General features: G+C 35.8%; 1 long non-coding RNA gene across 2 annotated transcripts in view; it reads left to right on the top strand.

Annotated features, from left to right (window-relative positions):
* LOC122199577 overlaps nucleotides 1–18510 on the top strand; it is a 54038-nt gene extending 35528 nt beyond the window's left edge. Inside the window, exons 3-5 of one of the 2 annotated variants that reach the window (XR_006193570.1) lie at nucleotides 490–657; nucleotides 17031–17105; nucleotides 18350–18510. This is a non-coding gene — a long non-coding RNA (uncharacterized LOC122199577). The remainder of the gene's footprint in view (nucleotides 1–489; nucleotides 658–17030; nucleotides 17106–18349) is intronic. The other variant, XR_006193569.1, reaches the window with a different exon arrangement.
* The last annotated feature ends 683 nt before the right edge of the window (nucleotides 18511–19193 follow it).

The following is a 19193-nucleotide window of genomic DNA, read 5'->3' as shown; positions in this document are numbered from 1 at the left end:
TCCCCTGTAGTGACCAATGTTACCTGTGATGACAAACTTATATTTGGTACCCATAGCTTAATTATTCATGCCCTCGTCATATTCAAGAATATAACCAAGTAGGGCAAAGCAAGGGAGTAAGGTACATGGGCCCATAATAGTCCCTTCCCCAAATTCAGCATTTTTCTTTGTGATCTGGTGACTTCTTAATCACTTTTCTTATTTTCTTTTTATCTATCTATCGATTGAGAGAAAGAAAGCATGCACAGGGGAGGGAGGGAGGGAGGGGGGAGAGAGAGAGACAGAGAGAGAGAGAGAGAGAGAGAGAGAGAGAATACCAAGCAGCCTCCATACTGTGGAGCCCGGTGTGGTGCTCAAATTTATGAGCCCTAAGATCATGACCTGAGTCAAAATCAAGAGTCAGACACTTAACTGATTGAGCCACCCAGGTGCCTTCACTTTTCATTTTGGATCAGGAAATGGTGACATTATAACATCATTTGTGTTTAGGTGGTAATAACTATGTATCTGAACTGTGGTCATATGAAGTTGACAAGTCCCTTCCTAAAAGATGGGATGGTGACAAAGCGAAGCAACCTTGGGAAAATCAGAGACTTCCCTGACAGACGAATGAAGTCTTCCATGGCCTCCTGCTTCCAAGTATAAGAGTACTGGAAGGTAGAAAAAGTGTATGATTTCACTTTTTGTCACAAACACTCATTGCTAGTTGAGTAAAAACATTTATATTTATTTATTTATTTATTTATTTATTTATTTATTTAATTTGGATTGATTTTAACAACTTGGGAAAGCACTGGAAATATACATTGCATTTCTAGTGGTCTAGCTGGTATTGCTCTAGTCTGGAAGGTTGAATGCATCGAATGCTCATTTAAAAGGACCTAATGGTCCTAGAAAGATGGATCCCTGTTTCTGGTTGAAATTACATTTTAATAGAATTCTGACAAAACAATATGCATTTTAATAAGTTTTGTGAAATGGCAACATTGTCAACATACAAAATAAATAGCAAGAGTGATAGTAGTTTTTGAATCAGCAAATGTAACTGGAAAGTTCTGGAATATTGTGAGGAGCTATAGAATGTTTAAGTCAGGTCCTGGCTTTATGTTTACAGTAGTAAAGGAGGTTTTGAGATTTATAGTCAAGATCTCAGAAGCATGAGATACATGCTATTAAAAATAGTTATCTGAACTGTGGGGTTAGGTGATGTAGGGAAGAATGCAGTGAACAGACCACAAAGTGGGAGATGAATTGCATGTAGATTATCATGACACACAGAGTTGTGGTCTGAGAGTAATGCTTTAGATTTTCTACTTTTCCTGCTGTATCTCCAATATTTCTACGTATGTCTAGATCAGGAGTTGGCAAACATTTTCTATAAAGGGACAGATGGTAAATATTCTAGGCTTCCTAGGGTATATGGTCTCTGTTGCAAATACTGACACTATGGCCACAGACTATGCATGATAAAATGGGAGTGGTTGTGTTTCCACATGACTTTATTTACAAAAATAGGAGACAAGCACAGTAACTATTGTTTGCTGACACTTTGTCTAGATTCTTACTTACCAAGTCAGATCTTGCCTGGATCATCACATTAGCCTCCTTCTTATCTCTGAAAAAAGTATTTATATCTTTATTCATTTGTTCAAGAAATTCTATAGAACAGGTAATACATATGAGACACTGTATCATACAACACAGATACAGTTGTGAAAAAGATAGATGACTTTCTTTTCTCTAGGAATCTAAGAAACATTGATAAATAAACAAAGAATCAAGTAAAAAAGCTAATGAAAACTTATTTTAAGAATTATAAAGGAACTAAATACCATGATATGAAAGAAATTAATTGGAGGTAGGAGATCAACTTTAAATAGTGGCCAAGGAACGCTTTCTGAAGAAGGTGACTTTAAAGCTGAAACCTGAATGACAGGGAGAAACAAAACAAAACAAAACAACAACAACAACAAAACCCCAGCCATATCACAAGGGTGGGGAAAGGGCATTCCAGGAAAGAGAAATAAAAAGTATAAGAACTCTGAGGTGGGAAGATGCTTGATATGTTCTGAGAATAGAAAGGAAGCCTATGTGCCTAGAATGGAGGAAAATAGAGGTATCAAATGAGGTTGGAGATGGAGACAGTATCCAGAACAAGAAGGCCCTTGAAGGTCATGGTCATGTGTGTGGAATGTTTTCTAATTGCAATGGGAAACTGCTGAAAATTCATTATCAGTGAGGTAACATGATCTTATGTATGTTTTACAAGAATATTCTGGCTGCTGGATAATCAATGAAAGGGGAGGTATCTGCAATGGCTCAGATGAGTGATTCTGAGAGTGGTTGTAGTGTAGAGAGTGACAAGAGGCTGGATTGGATATGCATTTAAAATAGAAAAATAGGAATTGCTAATATATTGGATACGGAAGTTAGGGGAAGAGAGGAGTCAAGGATAACTCCTGATGTTTGAATTGAACATCTAGGGGGCTGGTGGTGATATGTACTGAGATTGGGAAGAGGGGAGAGAAATGGATGGGAGGGCAGTGAATCACGAGTTCTGCCTTGGCTAAGTTGGGTTTGGAATGTCAATGAGCATTTAAGGAAAAATATAAAATAGGATATAGGATATGTTTGCACTTCAAGGGAGAGTTCTGGACTAAAATTTTAATTTTGGTGGCAGTAGCATATAGATGGTATTTAAAACTTTGGACCAGGCATCTGCTTCTGGCCACATGGAATAAAGACCTGGATATACCTGTACACCTTAAACAAACAAACAAAAAGAAAAAAATGTTCAAAAAAGTAGTTTTCAGACATTGAACAACCAGCATCTGAGAGAAGGAAAAAAGATGAGTCAATCCTACTATTGATCTAACTTATTGCCTTAAGAGCATTTCTAGGACTCAGTACAAGGAGAGGGAACCCAAACAGAGCCTCACAGTTTTCCTGAGTTGAGAAAACAGAGTTGAGAATGCAGAAAGAAATTTATAGTGCAACACGCTGGGCAAGAGAGCAGTGGATAGTAGGACAAAGCTCTAGAAACTTAAAAGGATTCCCCTCATTTTCAGCTGATTACTGAGTTCTGATCAGCACTTGAAGTGAGCAAACGCCCCAAGCCTGGAGAAAGAGTAACAGTCTTTGATACTTCCTCCTCCTTCCAGCAGGTAGGACTTAGAGGGGAGAAACTGGCAGATACTTCATCACGTGATTAAAGTCAACATTGTCATAATAAGACACAGTGATATCATGGATCCACTGATCTAATGTGATGAAAATCACACCTCTCCTTTGTGGTATTACTTCCAAAAGTCTACAATGCCAGTGTAATTATGAGAAAACATCAGACAAACACAAAGTGAGGGGCATTCTACAAAGCTTATGACCAGTGTTCTTCCCAAGTGTCAAGGTCATGAAAAATAAGGAAAAACAAGGAACTGTCACGGACTGGAGGGGTCTAAAGATGTAACAACTAAGTCCATTTTGGTACCTTGGAACAACAAAAAAAGTGGACAATCATGGAAAAGCTGGGGAAATCCAAAGTACATTTGCAGTTAATAGTACTGTAGTGATGTCAAATTCTCACTTTTAATAATTACACCTTGGTTCTATGCGATAGTAACATTAAGGAGAAGCTGAATGAAGGGTATGAGATTACCCTCTCTACCATCTTTGCAACTCTTCTGTAAGTCAAGAATTATTTCACTGTAATTTTTATAAAAGAGCAAAATTAAGTAAGACTCTGGAAACAATAGAGCAGAGCACTGACACATCACTGGTTGCAGCCTCTCTGATTATCCACACACAAGAAAACCTCAATGATATTCATCCAGTCCTTTGATATAAGTGTATTGGGGTAATACAACAGGCCAAGCACTATGCTATGATTGGTTTATAGAAGCAGATGAAAGATATGTGTTATTTTAGTTGCCAAAGAGAATTATGAGTGTTATAATAATGGGTATTGTGGGTACAGGGATATTGAAAAAGTTTGAATTTGCAATGATGATGAAACTGACTTGGGGCTCATCCATAAGTGTCATTGAATCATCTTCAAAATCTGATTGTCTTCAAAGTTGATGTGTAATGGGAAAACCAAGGTTTCATAGAAAAATAGCAAAATTACAACTGAATAGTTATAATCTTGTATACAACTAAAATGCTTCTAATTTCTAATGTTTGTTCAATGATCTTTTTTTTTCCCACTGGTGTTTTATGATCATATGCATTGTAGGCTTTTTCATTGCCTGAGTGAGTTTTGGTTTGATCGGAGTCAGGAGCATAGAGAAAGCTTGCCAAAGCTTCCCAGGTATAGGCTGAATGTTCTTGATGTATTGATCAGTATTCATGTTGTGAAATCAATATCTGTGGGGTTTTTTTCTGTAACACTTCCAATATTCCTATTCTGTGCCTCCTATTAAGGAACATACGCAACAGAACTACATTTCTACCTTTTCTTCATTCCTTTGTGGAAGGTAATATTTAAAAAGATTATTAAATATATTAAAATAAGTACCCTGAATTTTGAAAGAGTGAAGAAAAGGTATTTATAAGATTTGTATGCCTCTGGAGTCCTCCTGGGATTTTTTGCTGGCAGCATAGCCTGTAAATATTTAATATTTTCCAGAAATTATCCTCAGAGGCTCAATCCATTAACTCAAGTGCATGCTACAAAAACAGATTTGTATACTATCGACAGCACACGAACAGAGGAGGGAAAGAAAATGAAATGGTTTTTCTATCAAGTACCATGATTTAGAAATCTCTGTTCTATGGATTCAGCTCAGTGCTTAGCAATACTGCAAGTTCTAAATTTAATTTGTTGAAATTAGTGAATGAACGAATAAATGAATATATCAACCAGGGTTTCATTTAAAGAGCTTAAAGCATCGCAACCTTTTCTTTGTCTCTGGCAATGTCCTTGGTAAAACTATTACAATACCTGGTGCTGTTCAACTATTTCAGAAATGTTTCATATATACCAGTAGATGGCAGTCCCTCTTTATTTCTCATTTCTTTATTGAGAAAAAAAAAGGAAGCAAGGGACTGCAAAAGAAAGGGATGGAAATAGAAGCAGATAAAGATAGATATTTAAATGCAGCACATTGTGTTTAATTTTTATGAATGGATTTTTAAAAGTGAATTGTTAGGAAGTAGGGAAAATTTAAAAAATGTTCTAAGTTAATTGGAAACAAGACATCAAACACAGTTGACTTTATGCTAGCTCATCAAATTTCATACCAATGTGTTACATTTTGATTAAATGACAACTGTATTTCTTTCTGAAAATAAGCTCATCAATAGCCACGTGGAATATGTGGTTTTCCATGTAAATGTCAGCCAGTTTCTTGTCATGCTGAGTACTCAGGTGAGGCAGGCTTCAATTATTAAGGTTTTTGGGCTGCACCTTTGCTATCAGCTTGCTGCTTTGGGGAGTGCTTAGGGAAAGCCTCAAACTATTTTTATCTCCAAAATGTTTAAAATTTGTTGAGCAGCTCAGGATGCTACAGACATCCGGACAAATGCATGCCCTAGCACTGAAACATAATATGGAAAACTGCCCCAACAGGAGCTCATTAGACATTTCCACAGAGATTACCAATATGTGAAACACATTGATGCATTCAAATTGAATTTCTGCTACAGTAGTTGCCAGGGAGCAAACCGAGATCACCAATTTCATTTCCTTTAGAAAGTATCTTTATTTGAAACCTAAATCATGGGTTCTAGAATAATTTCCTCAACCTCTTCCCCTCATTACATTCATCATTTCTCCATCTACTCCAGACCTCTCACCCTGACCTTCTTCCAATGGGAAAAAAATGACTAACTCCTGGAGAACAATTCAGAATTTCAACTACTGGGTCCAGTTTCTATTTTTTTTTTTTTTTGTATCTTCCTATTTTGTCCATTCTACAATTTGTCAACAGGTAAAACCACCACAACCTTAAATGAGTTCTAATTCATATAACCTTTGTTAACCAGAGAATACAAGTCTTGGTAAAAATGCATTTGTCTTGAAAAGGTGTATCGTCTCATATATTTCTCATAAAATTCATTCTTCTCAAAATGTAAACTGCTATGTGGATAGTTTGACAAATTTTATATTGCAAAATTGTGCTCAGATCTATGACTGTATTTAGCTGCTATATTTAGGAGATATATAAAACCAACTACATAGCTATAGTAGAACTAGGAAATGACAGGAATGATATAAACAAATTGCAAAAGACACAGAAAAACACTTCCTGTTCACAATGAATGTATGTGTTTTCCCTTGACCTGTCTGGAGATAATAGTCAGAAGGCAAACAAGTCAACCACTACAGATGCAACTCTTATAGTTTTTGATGTTTGAGTATGTTTCCCCATTAGACTTTGAAATGGTTGAGGGCAAGAAACATTTGCATTAATTTATTCATGTAATCATGCTTTTGTCAATCACTTATTGCATACTTAATATGTGACAAGTTGGGGATAAAAATGACAAAAATGCTGCAAGTGCTGCCTTTAAGAAGCTTACAGTAAAAAAAAAAAAGCTTACAATATGTAAAGGTAAAAGAAACACATAAAAAATAGGGTTAATAGTCATAGGTTCCATGATAAGAGCATGTATTGACTACAGTGGAATCACAAAAGATAGTGCTTTTCTGTTTGCTTGGATGTAACGTCGAGTGATGGAAAATTCCATTTGAGAGGAACTCCTGAGCTATTTGGAAAAATGTATAGTTCATCAGATTGACAGACTGCTATGTAAAATATTCTATACAGTTGGACCAGTGTGGAAACAGGTACAGGGTTGTTGATTTGCAAATTGGAAATTTGTGTGGGGCAGTACAAAAGATAAAGCTGTAATTATAGGTAAGGATATGGTCAGGAAAGCTTTTAATGTCATGTGATGGAATTTGGACTTTATAATGTGGGTAAATGGAGTCAGGAATGAATTTTATGCATGGAAGTGACAAAACCTATATATGTGTGTGTGTGTGTGTGTATATATATATATATATATATATATATAATTTGGTGGTGAAGCAAGAAAGGAATTCATTTCAGGGAGCCTAACACCAAGAAAATAGCAGGCTAGTGCCTCAAGACTGTTTCCCAAATGGCAAAACTACTTCTAGGTTTGTATAAGGAAAACGTGAGACAAAGGTCAGTGGGTATGTTCAAGTAGGCAAGCTTAGTGGACAGACTCAGGGATGGGAATTTGGCAACAGGGAGATCTATTGGAAGACTTTGCAATAGTTTAGGCAAGAAGTGGAGGATGAAATAACCCCAGGAAGATAGGTAACAAGGTCAGTTTTAGCTACATTTAGATTGGGGTGCATGTTGGGTTTCCAAGGAGAGACAAATGGCCACACATGGAATCGAGGGAAATCTAATCTCTAGATTAGAACTGTGGATTTGGGATCTACCCATGGGTCTATCCATGTAACTGATAGCCATGTATATGGAGTTACTGAAGCTATATATATGGATGAATCATCTAGAGAGAGAAAAGAAGGGAAGAAAGGATACAACATTGGGAAATGTAACATTTGAAGTGTAAATAGACAAAAAGGAACTCTAAGATGAAAAATATAAAAAGTTAGGAACGGCAGATAGAATGGATTTAAGGAAGTGAAGGTAGAAACAAGCAGGCAACATGACAAATGCATCAGAGGTAAAATAGGGTAAAAATTGACAGAAGTCTATTGAATTTGGCAATTAGAAAGTAATGAGAGTCTTTTACATGGTGGTTTATATGGAGTAGCAGAGTATAAGCCTGATGGTTGAAGGTTGAAGAAGGAATGGAAGGTAAGGAGAAGGAGATAAATATGTAGCTTTTCCTTTTAAAGAACTCTATAAAGAGAAGAAAGAGATACACCCAGAATCTTTCATAGGACCTGGTAGTGAGTGGGTGTTAATGTGTGTCTTTGGAAATGAACTTACCAAGTATACTTTGTCAACACTACAATCTTATTTGCAGACATAGTGAGCCATGTGATATCCATAAACATTCATGTTCAATAATTGGAGGTCATTCTTTTAAGACACAGGTGGAACAGCCTGTGTGTAGTTTGGTCAAAGATTAAAGCTCATGTCCTTTATGGGGACACAGAGTGGAATTTTTAATTCTACCTTGAAGAATGCTCTGATTTCACCACAAGGATGGGGTTTTTCCTTGCCTAGTATAGTTTGGTGCTGCAGCTTGGGAACAGGTTTCCATGGACTATCTAAATAAAACATGAATGAGAGTGTAAAGACTGGATGGAAGTGAGGAGGGCTATTAACTCATAAACTGTGAGAGCTGGAAGAATCCTCAGAGATCATCCGATCACAAGTTTTTCAAAACTTTTTGTTTTATTAACAGAATCTCATTTGACCAAATAAGTTCACATGTGTAATTCTAACGTACAACACTGATAAACTTGGAATTTAATTAGTATAAATTTATCTTATAAATTTAGATTTAAAATAGTCTGTTTTGATGAACACAAATGTCTAAAAATCTGAACATGGAAGTTGTAATTATATTAGTTACAATATCCAATTTTATTTCTATATTTTGCTTTGATTGTACTGTTCAGAGAAAATCCTGGATCACACAGTAAGTTGTTATGAATGGTAACTATTTTTTAAAACAGATCATTTGGAACCTTAGGACACTCATCAAATAGTCTATCTAGAAGGGCAGGGAACCTTAACATTTGTCTATTCATGCATGGATTGTAATTAAGACTATTATGAAGCACCTTCTCAGTGTATTACAATGTATGAAGTCCTTTGAGGCTTAAATTTAACTTCATAAAGGCTGACTCTCTCATAAATCTTTTACTGAATGATTATTGTACAATGAGCTACAGACATGGAGATGAATAAAGACACAGCCTTTGCCCTTAAGAAATTTACAGTGAAGAGGGAAAATTAGATTCATTAAAATAAAAGCATCAAAACATCAAAGGTGGACTAAAAGAAGCATGCAGCAATGTATAGACCACAGTGTAGAAACAAAAGAATGACAGAGTAGCTCTGTGAGGTTATGAAAATGAGTTCTATGAAGCTTCCTGGAGGAGGTGACACTTTTACTGTTGTGATGGGGTAGGATTTCACCAGGTTTGCAAAGGTAGGGAGAAAACTAGTAGCTGATAAAGGATATTTTGCCTACATGATTGCAAAGATCTCCCACCATTTTGTAACAATTGCTGGGAGAGTAAAACCTTGGTTTGTGAGCATAATTCATTCCAGAAACATCCTTGTAATCCAAAGTACTGAATATCAAAGGGAATTTCCCCATATGAAATAACAGAAACTCAGATGATTCATTCTACAACCCAAAAATGTTCATATAAAAATTATTACAATACTGTAATGTAATACAAAATAAAGAAAATATAAAGAAAAATAAACAAATTAATCTGCACTTACCTTTGAAAACCTTCATGACTGGTATGAGGGAGACAAGAGAGAGGAGGGTTATTGTGTAGGACAACTTTCACTATCACTAATGGAATCACTGCAATCTATTGGCTCAATGGAATCTATTTCTGCATGGGGGCCATTGTACATTCTCGCATGGATGTTGACTACAGCACAGTATTAATAAACTCTTGTCATATACTATATTTAATGAAATTGGCAATAAGGCAGCAGAGGAGAGGGTATATATCTGCAGGCAGCCTGACTTCGAATAAAGCAAAGCATTCCTAAGCTTACTCTTGTACAAAAAAGCAAAGGACTGTCCATAGGTGCTTTGAAGTGACCAAAAATACACTAGTTCCAGTTGTGGGCACCTTCCAATGTTCTGAAAAATCACTGATTTCTGCCAAACACTGTAGCCTGGGACCAAGCATTCAAGCATGGGATGATCATCCACAATCCCACAGCGAATGAGCGAGAGAGAGAGAACCGTGGGCTCAGTTGTGATCATTTGACATTGGCCTCACATTCTACTTGTATTGCAAAACACCACTTGTTTATCAGGTTAAAATTTATTAAAAATGTTTGCTCATCTTGAGAAACACTCACAGAACAAGCTACTCGCAATCCAAGGTTTTACTGTATTTTGTCAGAGATACAAAAGTGAGTTAACAAATAATTCTTTTACACTAACAATAAAGTCAGAGCCTGATATTATTATGACATGATATATAGTGTGCATTTACTGTACATGTTACTCTACCATGAAGAAAATATGGACCAAACAAATGCCCAAACATTGAGTGATGTTTAATTGTGTATGTTGTCTGAGTGCTTTAGCATGGACTCTGTATGTAAGCAGACATGTACAGGCTGGGATTGAAATAAAAGGTCAATATTATAGCCTAAGCTTTATAGCTAATGACCTACATATAAAAATTCGTATGTAAGTAAACAGAGAAGCAAACTAAACATCATTTTCCAAGTTTATACAAAGATACATTAATATACTGGAGATCAGAAATAGGTAAAACTTTGGCTTATAGTTCATTTTAATGTTCACGTACTCATTTCTAGTTTAAGTATTTAAAAAATTGAAATATTTGAATATTTAAATATTTAAAGAGATATTTGTACACTCATGTCTATAACAGTGTTGTTATTCATGATAGTCAAAGGGTGGAATCAACCCAAACGTCCATCAACAGATGAGTGGATAAATAAAATGTAGTATATACATACAATGGAATGTTATTCACCCTGAAAAGGAAGGAAATTCTGACACATGCCACAACATGGTTTATGAGCCTTGAGGTCATTATTCTAAGTGAAATAAGCCAGTCACAAAGGACAAATACTATATAGTTCCATTTATCTGAGGTAGCTAGAGTAGTGATACTCATAGAAACAGAAAGCAGATTGGTGGTTACCAGGGACTGGGGGAGGGGGAATATGGGGAGTTAGTTTAATGGATATAGAATTCGGACATTGCAAGATGAAATGTTCTGGAGATTGATTACACAACAACGTGCATGTACTTAATACTACTGCATCGTGCACTTAAAATAGCTAAGATGGTAAACTTTTTAAAAATGTTTATTTATTTTTGAGAGAGAGAAAGAGAGAGAATCAGAGCATGAGTGGGGGAAGGACAGAAAGAGAGAGAGGGAGATGCAGAATCCCCAGCAGGCTCCAGGCTCTGAGCTGTCAACACAGAGCCTGATGTGGGGCTTGAACTCATGAATCATGAGATCATGACCTGAGTTGAAGTAGATGCTTAACCGACTGAGCCACCCAGGCGCCCCAAAGATGGTAAATTTTATGTTATGTGTATTTTACCACAATTGTATACACACATAACTAGAATAAAATACTTATGGAATCCCTGCAGCCCCTCTGGAACACAATGTAAAAGTCATGGATTTATTGGCTTTGAGGTGGAGCCTTAATTCAGAGCACCTGACCACTTTGCCCACGTGTGCCTAGTGTTGGGGGTGGAGCAGGTCTAGGGCTTTTTCCACCTGACTCTAAGTTCAGCGTTCTTTCCACAATAAAATACTTTGTTTTTATCCTATTTCTATAGGATGAAATAGAAAGCCTATTTCTATTAGTGGCACGCATACAAATAAAGGAGATTAGTACCTATTATGTCTGTGTTGATCTTTGCTTTGTTCTAGCAGATAGAAAAAATACCATGTTTGAGTATGCATTTTGAAAAGAAAGCTAGAAAGATACAGATCTAAAAGAGATATTTACACTTAAAACGTGCATTAATTTATTCCCATACAAATAATTTAAACAAATAGGAGTTTCTTTTAAACTTGGATGTCTTAAATACCATATGATTTCACTCATATGTGAAATTTAAGAAACAAAACAGAAGAACATAGGGGAAGGACAAGGAAAATAAGATAAAAACAGGGAGACAAATCATAGGAGACTCTGAAATACAGAGAACAAACTGAGGGTTGCTGGAGGGGTGTTGGGTGGGGGGATGGGCTAGATGGGTGATGGGCATTAAGGAGGGCACTTGTTGGGATGAGCACTAGGTGTTGTATGTAAGGGATGAATCACTAACTTCTACTCCTGAAACCATTACTACACTGTGTGTTAACTGACTTGGATTTAAATTAACAAAAAAACCACTTGGATGCCTTGATTTTTTTGTCTTATTATGGGTAGGGCACAAATATATTTGTTTGGTTTATCTTAGGTTAAACTGTGGACATAAACTTCTATTACAAAAGGAACGAACAAAAAAAATGAATTTTATATGAGGCCTGACTTAATTATTGTACAAGAGGTTTTATGGCATTTTAGAAATGAGTGGCACCACTTTCTACAATACTGCATCTTGTAAAACTAAATGGCAGAAAATTAAAAACAGATTGAGAACATGTTTAAACTTAAAAAAAAAAAAGCTCTTATACTCCAACACATTTAACCAAATATAGATTAACTCTGGGAAAACCTATAACCACTGCAATTTGCTTAAGTTGTGTTCACATGCCATCACATAACCAGAACAAAGCCTGTGATTATGCAAGTAGTAAATGTAACAGCATTCCTTAAAGATCAATTGTACATGTCACGGTATAATAGTATGTACTTAATTCATTTCATAGTTATATCCACAATCACATTTGGATTTGGAAAGAAATGCAAGGTTTTTTTTATAGTAATTAAGTACCTGTTAAACGTATTAGAATGCATGAAGTGCTTTGAGGCTTAAAGCTAACCTAATAAAGGCTCCTCCTCAAATGGTTAATGGAAAGACTAGATATCATTAGCATATATTCTGTGGTAGCTTGGTGAACAACTCCCTCAGTGCCTCTCCCTCCCTCATTTTATCTCTGCATTTTTTTGTTTGTTTTTTCTTCTCCTATCCTCCTGCTTACCATGTTTTACCCACCTATCCTTTCATTTGTTACTCATGTACTAACTGTATAGTTGGTTTACAAATGTTCTCTTTGTTCTCAGTGAATGAGTGTGTGAGACAATGAAGTGTGTGGAGAAGCTAAGGGCAGGAAGAGTGACAAATGGTAGATTAATTCTGCAACATGGCTGAGAAGACTGAGGCTTTTGATTTCAGCTGTGGTTTAAATATTGGGAATTGAACAGAACACTGGGAATAGATGTTCACAAAATGAATTTGAAAAGAGGCATTAAAAAACAGATATTTATTTTAGCCTGGAAAATGTAATGAAGAAATAAGAAAGCAATACTTTACCAAATGAAAAGAGAAAGACTCAATCCCTGGTTTTTCTAGAAAAATTAATCTCAGCAAGGAACAGATTTGAGAAATATATATATTAATACATCCGATTCTAAGATTATTGTATATAGCCCATGCTTCCTCAAAATCAAACATCTATTTTTAGAATGTAAGTTTCCTGACAGTATGATAAATCTCCAGTTCCCCTGGGGTGGTTTAGGCTAAGGTATTTTGGTTAATGGAAAGTTTGTGTTGACTGAGGCTTGCCAAATAGCTCATATTTTTCACTGGATCCTAATGTTTTGAAACTCATAACAAATAATTAACATTTATTAAGTGCCTCCAATAATTACTGATCCCTTAGCAGGCCTTCAAAATTGAAAATACAGTATCAGGATTCTTCAGGCCTCTGTTTGGTATTCCATCATTTTTTAAAAGCATCCCAAATTTAATTAAAGAATCATTAATATATTCTTAAAGAGGCCTGCTTTACTGGTACTTGCACAGTGGCTTTGTAACACACTCCTTATTTTAATGATGCAGTACATTTGTAAAACACCTTGTACGTACAGCTCGGAACATCTTGAACGCAGGCTCTTAGCTTGTTCCCTTTTGAATCCTCAGAATGCTTCTCTGCATATAGTAAACTATTTTCAATAACACTGAATTTGTGACTTTAGTCTTTTCTTTGCAACAGAGGAAAGAGTCTACATTCCTAAAAGGCTACCGGCTAATGATATTTTCTCAATATGATCTGTGTCCAAACAGGATCAAGAAATATTTGGTCTCAGGTCTTTGGTCTTGGTGGCTCCCAAGTTAAGCATCCCACCCTTTGATTTTGGCTCAGGTCATGATGTTGCAATGTTGAAATGGAGTCCTTCATCAGGCTCCATGTGTGGAGCCTGCTTAAGATGATCTCTCTTTCTCTCTTTCCCCATCTTCCCCTTTCCCTGACTTGCTCTCTCTTTATCTCAAAAAAAGAAAAGGAAGGAAGGAAGAAAGAAAGGAAGAAAAAAGGAAAGAAAGAAAGAAATATTTGCTCTCACTAAGAAAGATATTGAAAATGAAACAAAAAAACCCTTATCCTACATTGCTCTAAGCTGCTGGAATTGCTACATTTGAAGTTTCTGGTTCTCAGCCTCAGAAATACTATAACATGGCTGAGGACAATTTAGATAAAGCACAGGCAACTTTTATTAGTAGAGATCAGAAATTATAAGCTTTAATTTGATGGACCTTAGTTATAAAAGAAATCTTATATTTGAATTGGATAGCAGACCTAGTGAAGAAAATAATTTTGACTTATTTTCTTCTCATAGGTACTTAAGTGACATGTGAAACTGCCCTTCTAAGCAACATAAAGACAGCAAGAAAATATTTACTTTCCTTGATTATATTAGTTCTACAATTAAGAGTTGTGTTGGAATATAGCCAAGTAGGAATCAGTTACTTAAGTAAAAATCTATACATACTCCATTTCTTATCATGATTACATGAGCTTCTCTCTTTTGTTTTTTGAGGAGAGAACAGCCCAAGATATTCAACTATTTATGAACTTTTTGGTCAATCACCCAGAAACATAATATTTATATATGAAGTTTGTGATAATCAGTAACCTCATAAAATATGTTTGGTATAGGTTATTGTATTTGCTTACTTAGTCAATATTTCTTTTTATAGAAAATTGAATTTAGTTACTTATGCAGTAAATGAATTTATTAGCCTTAGGAAAATTAACTTACTGCTCTATAAATGAACTCCACCATCCTGTAATTAATTCAACACGATGTGTGGGTTCTCTGGTTTAAAAGAACATTTTGAATAGCTCTCCTCTGTAGCTGCCAAAAATTAGTGTTGGCTTTGACAGATTTAATTCAAATACAATCGTAAAGCCTGGAGCCTTGTGTGACAATAGCTTAAAATATAAGACTTTGAGTTAGAGAAGATAAAATCTTGGAGTAGTAATCACCTAAGAGTAAAAACAAAAAAAAAAATCATGAAGACAATGGATAATGTTAAAACTGACTTATTTACTTGAATAACTCAAACTTGAAAGAATAAACTCAAGACAAATGAGAGTACATAACTAAATTCTAAGAGATGTTAAAGGCTTAACCACGAATTAGGTTGAAAAGATTTTAGTTAAATCAATGAAGGATGAAGTCAAGATCAAGGTAGGGAAATAACACTTAAACTTCTGAGTTTGCATTAAGGGAAATTACTCTGCTTCTTGACCAAAACATCTTTAGATGCTACCATCAGAGAAGCATTATTGGACTAGATAAAATGAATTATTCTGGCTAGTATAAGAAATCTGCACATGTAAGTAATTTGCTAAATATTTGCAATTAGATGATGACATTTACAACATTTAAAAAAAATTCTAACTTCTACCATCAAACACGCTGTTACAGAATTTCCCTTTCTTGTTTTGGGCAATCCCATAACTTTCTGGTCACTTTTGGGTAAAAAAAAAAAAAAAAAAAAAGAAAATCCAGTCCAGTCCAGCACAGTTTAAATCATGTGAACATTTTAAGCACCTATTCTTCCCTTTGCAAAATAATGGCTAACCCTCAGTCTGAGGGTCTCCATGTGAAGAAGGACATAATCAACTTTTCATTTGTCTCTTGCCTTTTTCTAGGATCAGGGGTGGGGAAATGGGCAGAAGTCATTTTACTTAATTAGTGGTCTTGTAATCCTCTTGGCTTTCAACGAGACGGGTAATGGCCGGCATCTAAATGGTGACTTCTTCATGTAGAACATGTAGAAGATCACTGGGAATTTTGGAGAAGGTTTTCCCGCTGAAGAGTTTCATAATGAGGAACCTGATCTTTTCAGATCTTCCTCAGAGACTTATGATTATACTATGATAAAAAAAAGAATACATCCTGTTTGTGTGAATATCATTATAACTAGTATTTATTTAATGGTTGACAGAATTACAGTTCCTCTCTTTTTCTCATAGATATATAAGGGCCAATAGAGTGTATGGACATATGCGGCAAAAAGAAATGAAATTCATACATAGTTCACACCTAAGACAATTTTTGTTACTATGTATTTTGAAGTGCTCAGCACGAAAATAACTTTTCCCTCCCCTCAAAAAGAGCCTACTTCTCAGGAGACTGAGAACACTTCTTCCATTTAAAGACAAATCCTTTACTTTGAAAAATAAAATAGGATAGCTTATTAAAAATTCAGTTTGCTACATCTGATTGAAGATTCAGTCCAAAGCCAGTTTGAAAGACTCGCATTTTAATTTTCATGTCGTAGTTTTTAATTATGTATTTATTTTATGCAGCTTTTAGTGTTCTGACATAGTTAAGCAATTGTTGATAGGTGTGTTGAATTTACTAAGACTTCCTTCCTTACTGAAATGATCTATTTCTGTTGAGCTGCCAGTTAAAGATGATCTCACACTTGCTGACACATTATTAGTGATGGGTTGTTAAAGGAATGTTGATATTTCTTTATACTGTTTATTTTGCTTCTTCATATATCATCCTGACCTTATTTACTTTGCCCTTTGCACACCTTTTGTTTTCTTTGAGACGGACATAGAATAAGTGTTCATAAAATCAGTTATGAATTATGGGGGAAAATCCAAATACGAGTTAGCTGTTTTACAACTAACAGACCTCCTCTTCTAAAAATATAAAAATTAAAATTAGAAAGCCCCCTTTTTAGGTCAAAATTTTCTCTTATTCATGGCGACTATTTTGTGTTTGAGCTACTATATACTTACAAAATGCTCTGTTAAAATTTTTCTAATACTTTATTGTTATAACAATGATTACAATATATCATCTAACTGAAATTATTTTTCAAGTTTTTAATCTACTTAGTGACATCTTGAAATCATTTCATTCATTTATTCATCCTTCTACATTTTTTCCTAAACACATGTCATATGCAAGCATTGAGCTAGATCCCGGAAGATGTGCTGGCAGCTTCGAGTCTGAGTGTGGAGGTAGAAAAGGGAAAAAAGAAATGTAAGTATAAACCAGAAAATTAGACATTGTGATGAGTGTCTGAAGAAAATAAGCACAAGGCTCTTAACAGCACTTAGTACATTGTAAGTTTGTATGACGAACTCACCAATCATTTGATGTCAAGTATACGATACACACATACATTCTCACCCCCTTAATAAATCACTATAGTTTACTTAAACTTTTAAAAACTGGGGCGCCTGAGTGGCTCAGTTGGTTAAGCGTCCGACTTCGGCTCAGGTCATGATCTCACGGTTTGTGAGTTCGAGCCCCATGTTGGCCTCCGTGTTCACAGCTCAGAGCCTGAGCCTGTTTCAGATTCTGTGTCTCCCTCTCTCTGACTCTCCCCCATTCATGCTCTCTCTCTGCCTCAAAAATAAATAAACGTTAAAAAAAATTCAAAAAAAACTTTTAAAAACATTCAGTCAAATATAGCCTTTCAATTTTGACATCTGTATTGTTTAAAAATTATCCCAGAAGCATCAGTATCACCTGGGTCTTATTAGAAATACACATTTTCAGGTCCCACCCCAAACCTATGGACTCAGACACTCTGGGGTGCTACTCAGAAGTATTTTAACAAGTCCTCCAGCTGACTCTGATGAGCATACTCATGCTAACATTTTGAGAACTACTGATTTAAACTTTTTCTGGAAAGCCTCCCTAAACCCTCCACAGTTGAGTCTAAGTATATAGGCTTCCCATGTGTATTTCCAACACACGGTCAGCAAGCTACAGCCCTCGGACCAAAACCAGCCTCCAGTTTGTTTTCTCTAATAAAAGTTATTGGGGGGGTGCCTGGGTGGCTTTGTCAGTTCAGCATCCGATTTTGGCCTAGATCATGACCTTGTGGTTTGCGGGTTCGAGCCCCGCATAGGGCTCTGCACTGATGGCCTGAGCTTGCTTTGGATTCTCTGTGCCCGCCCCCTCTCTCTTCTCCTCCCCCTACTTCTTCTGTCTCTACCTCTCTCTCTCTCTCTCAAAAATAAACTAACAAAAAGTTATTGAGGAGGGCACTTGTTGGGATGAGCACTGGGTGTTGTATGTAAGCGATGAATCACAGGAATCTACCCCCAAAACCAAGAGTACACTGTATACACTGTATGTTAGTCAACTTGACAATAAATTATATTAAAGAAAGTTATTGGAATACAATCACATCCATTTATTTATATACTGTCTATGGTTCTTTTAAGCTGCTGGGTGAATGCTGATGAGCCTATTTCCTATCTGCTTCTTTTCAGGAAAGAAAAGAAAAAAAAAGCTGCTTCCTGCTCCAGTACTATAGCATAACACTTGTCACACTAAATGACCATTAGCTGTTTACTTACTGTTTTTTTTTTTATTGCCAGCACTTTCCTGGATTCTAGGCTGCTTTCGCAATAAAACAAAATTTCTGTCCTCACAGAGTTTACATTCTGGGGTGGATGGGATAGACTGAACAAATAAATGTAATTTCCTTTAATCAACAACAGGCTTGGAATTGTGGATTGTTCACTACGGTGCCTACGCCAGTGTCCGGTCCACATTGGACATTCAATAACTGTTAAATAAATGAATTACCAACGAATAAGTGAATGTGTGCCACAAAGTGACAGGAAAGGCAGTTCTGCTTGCACATGACAGTCAAGAATGTAGCTGAGCTGTCTTGGAATTATTTCACTCTTCCTTACTCATAACTGATATCCTGAGATTCTGCATTTAGTGAGCCTCAAACCTCATTTGGTGTTTTGGATTGCACAAAAATTGTTACAGAATTTAGAAAATATTTTTTAAAAAGTAACTCAACTCTAAAATTTAAAGGAATACATCCTTTTAGGAGAGCAAGCAGGGGTTCACAAATGTGACAAGTACAATGAGTCATGACCATTTCTGCAACTCCAAGAGTTGGGAATCATCACATTCTACCTTGCAATGGTTTTGTAAGATATAAGCTATAGATATGATATGAAAGGATACTCTGGGTCTCGGTTGAGTAGTTCATTATACAAAGCACTATGATAGCATATGTGAAAAATGTTTGTACTGGGTGTGTAGCGATTTTACTTTATGTTGTTTATATCAAGAAGAAATTAGTCTCACATCACT

Source organism: Panthera leo, chromosome D1, assembly GCF_018350215.1.
Source record: "Panthera leo isolate Ple1 chromosome D1, P.leo_Ple1_pat1.1, whole genome shotgun sequence".
In the NCBI taxonomy this organism is placed as follows: domain Eukaryota; kingdom Metazoa; phylum Chordata; class Mammalia; order Carnivora; family Felidae; genus Panthera; species Panthera leo.
The sequence above is the reverse complement of the archived record's forward strand: the minus strand, read 5'-3'. Positions and strand labels throughout refer to the sequence as shown.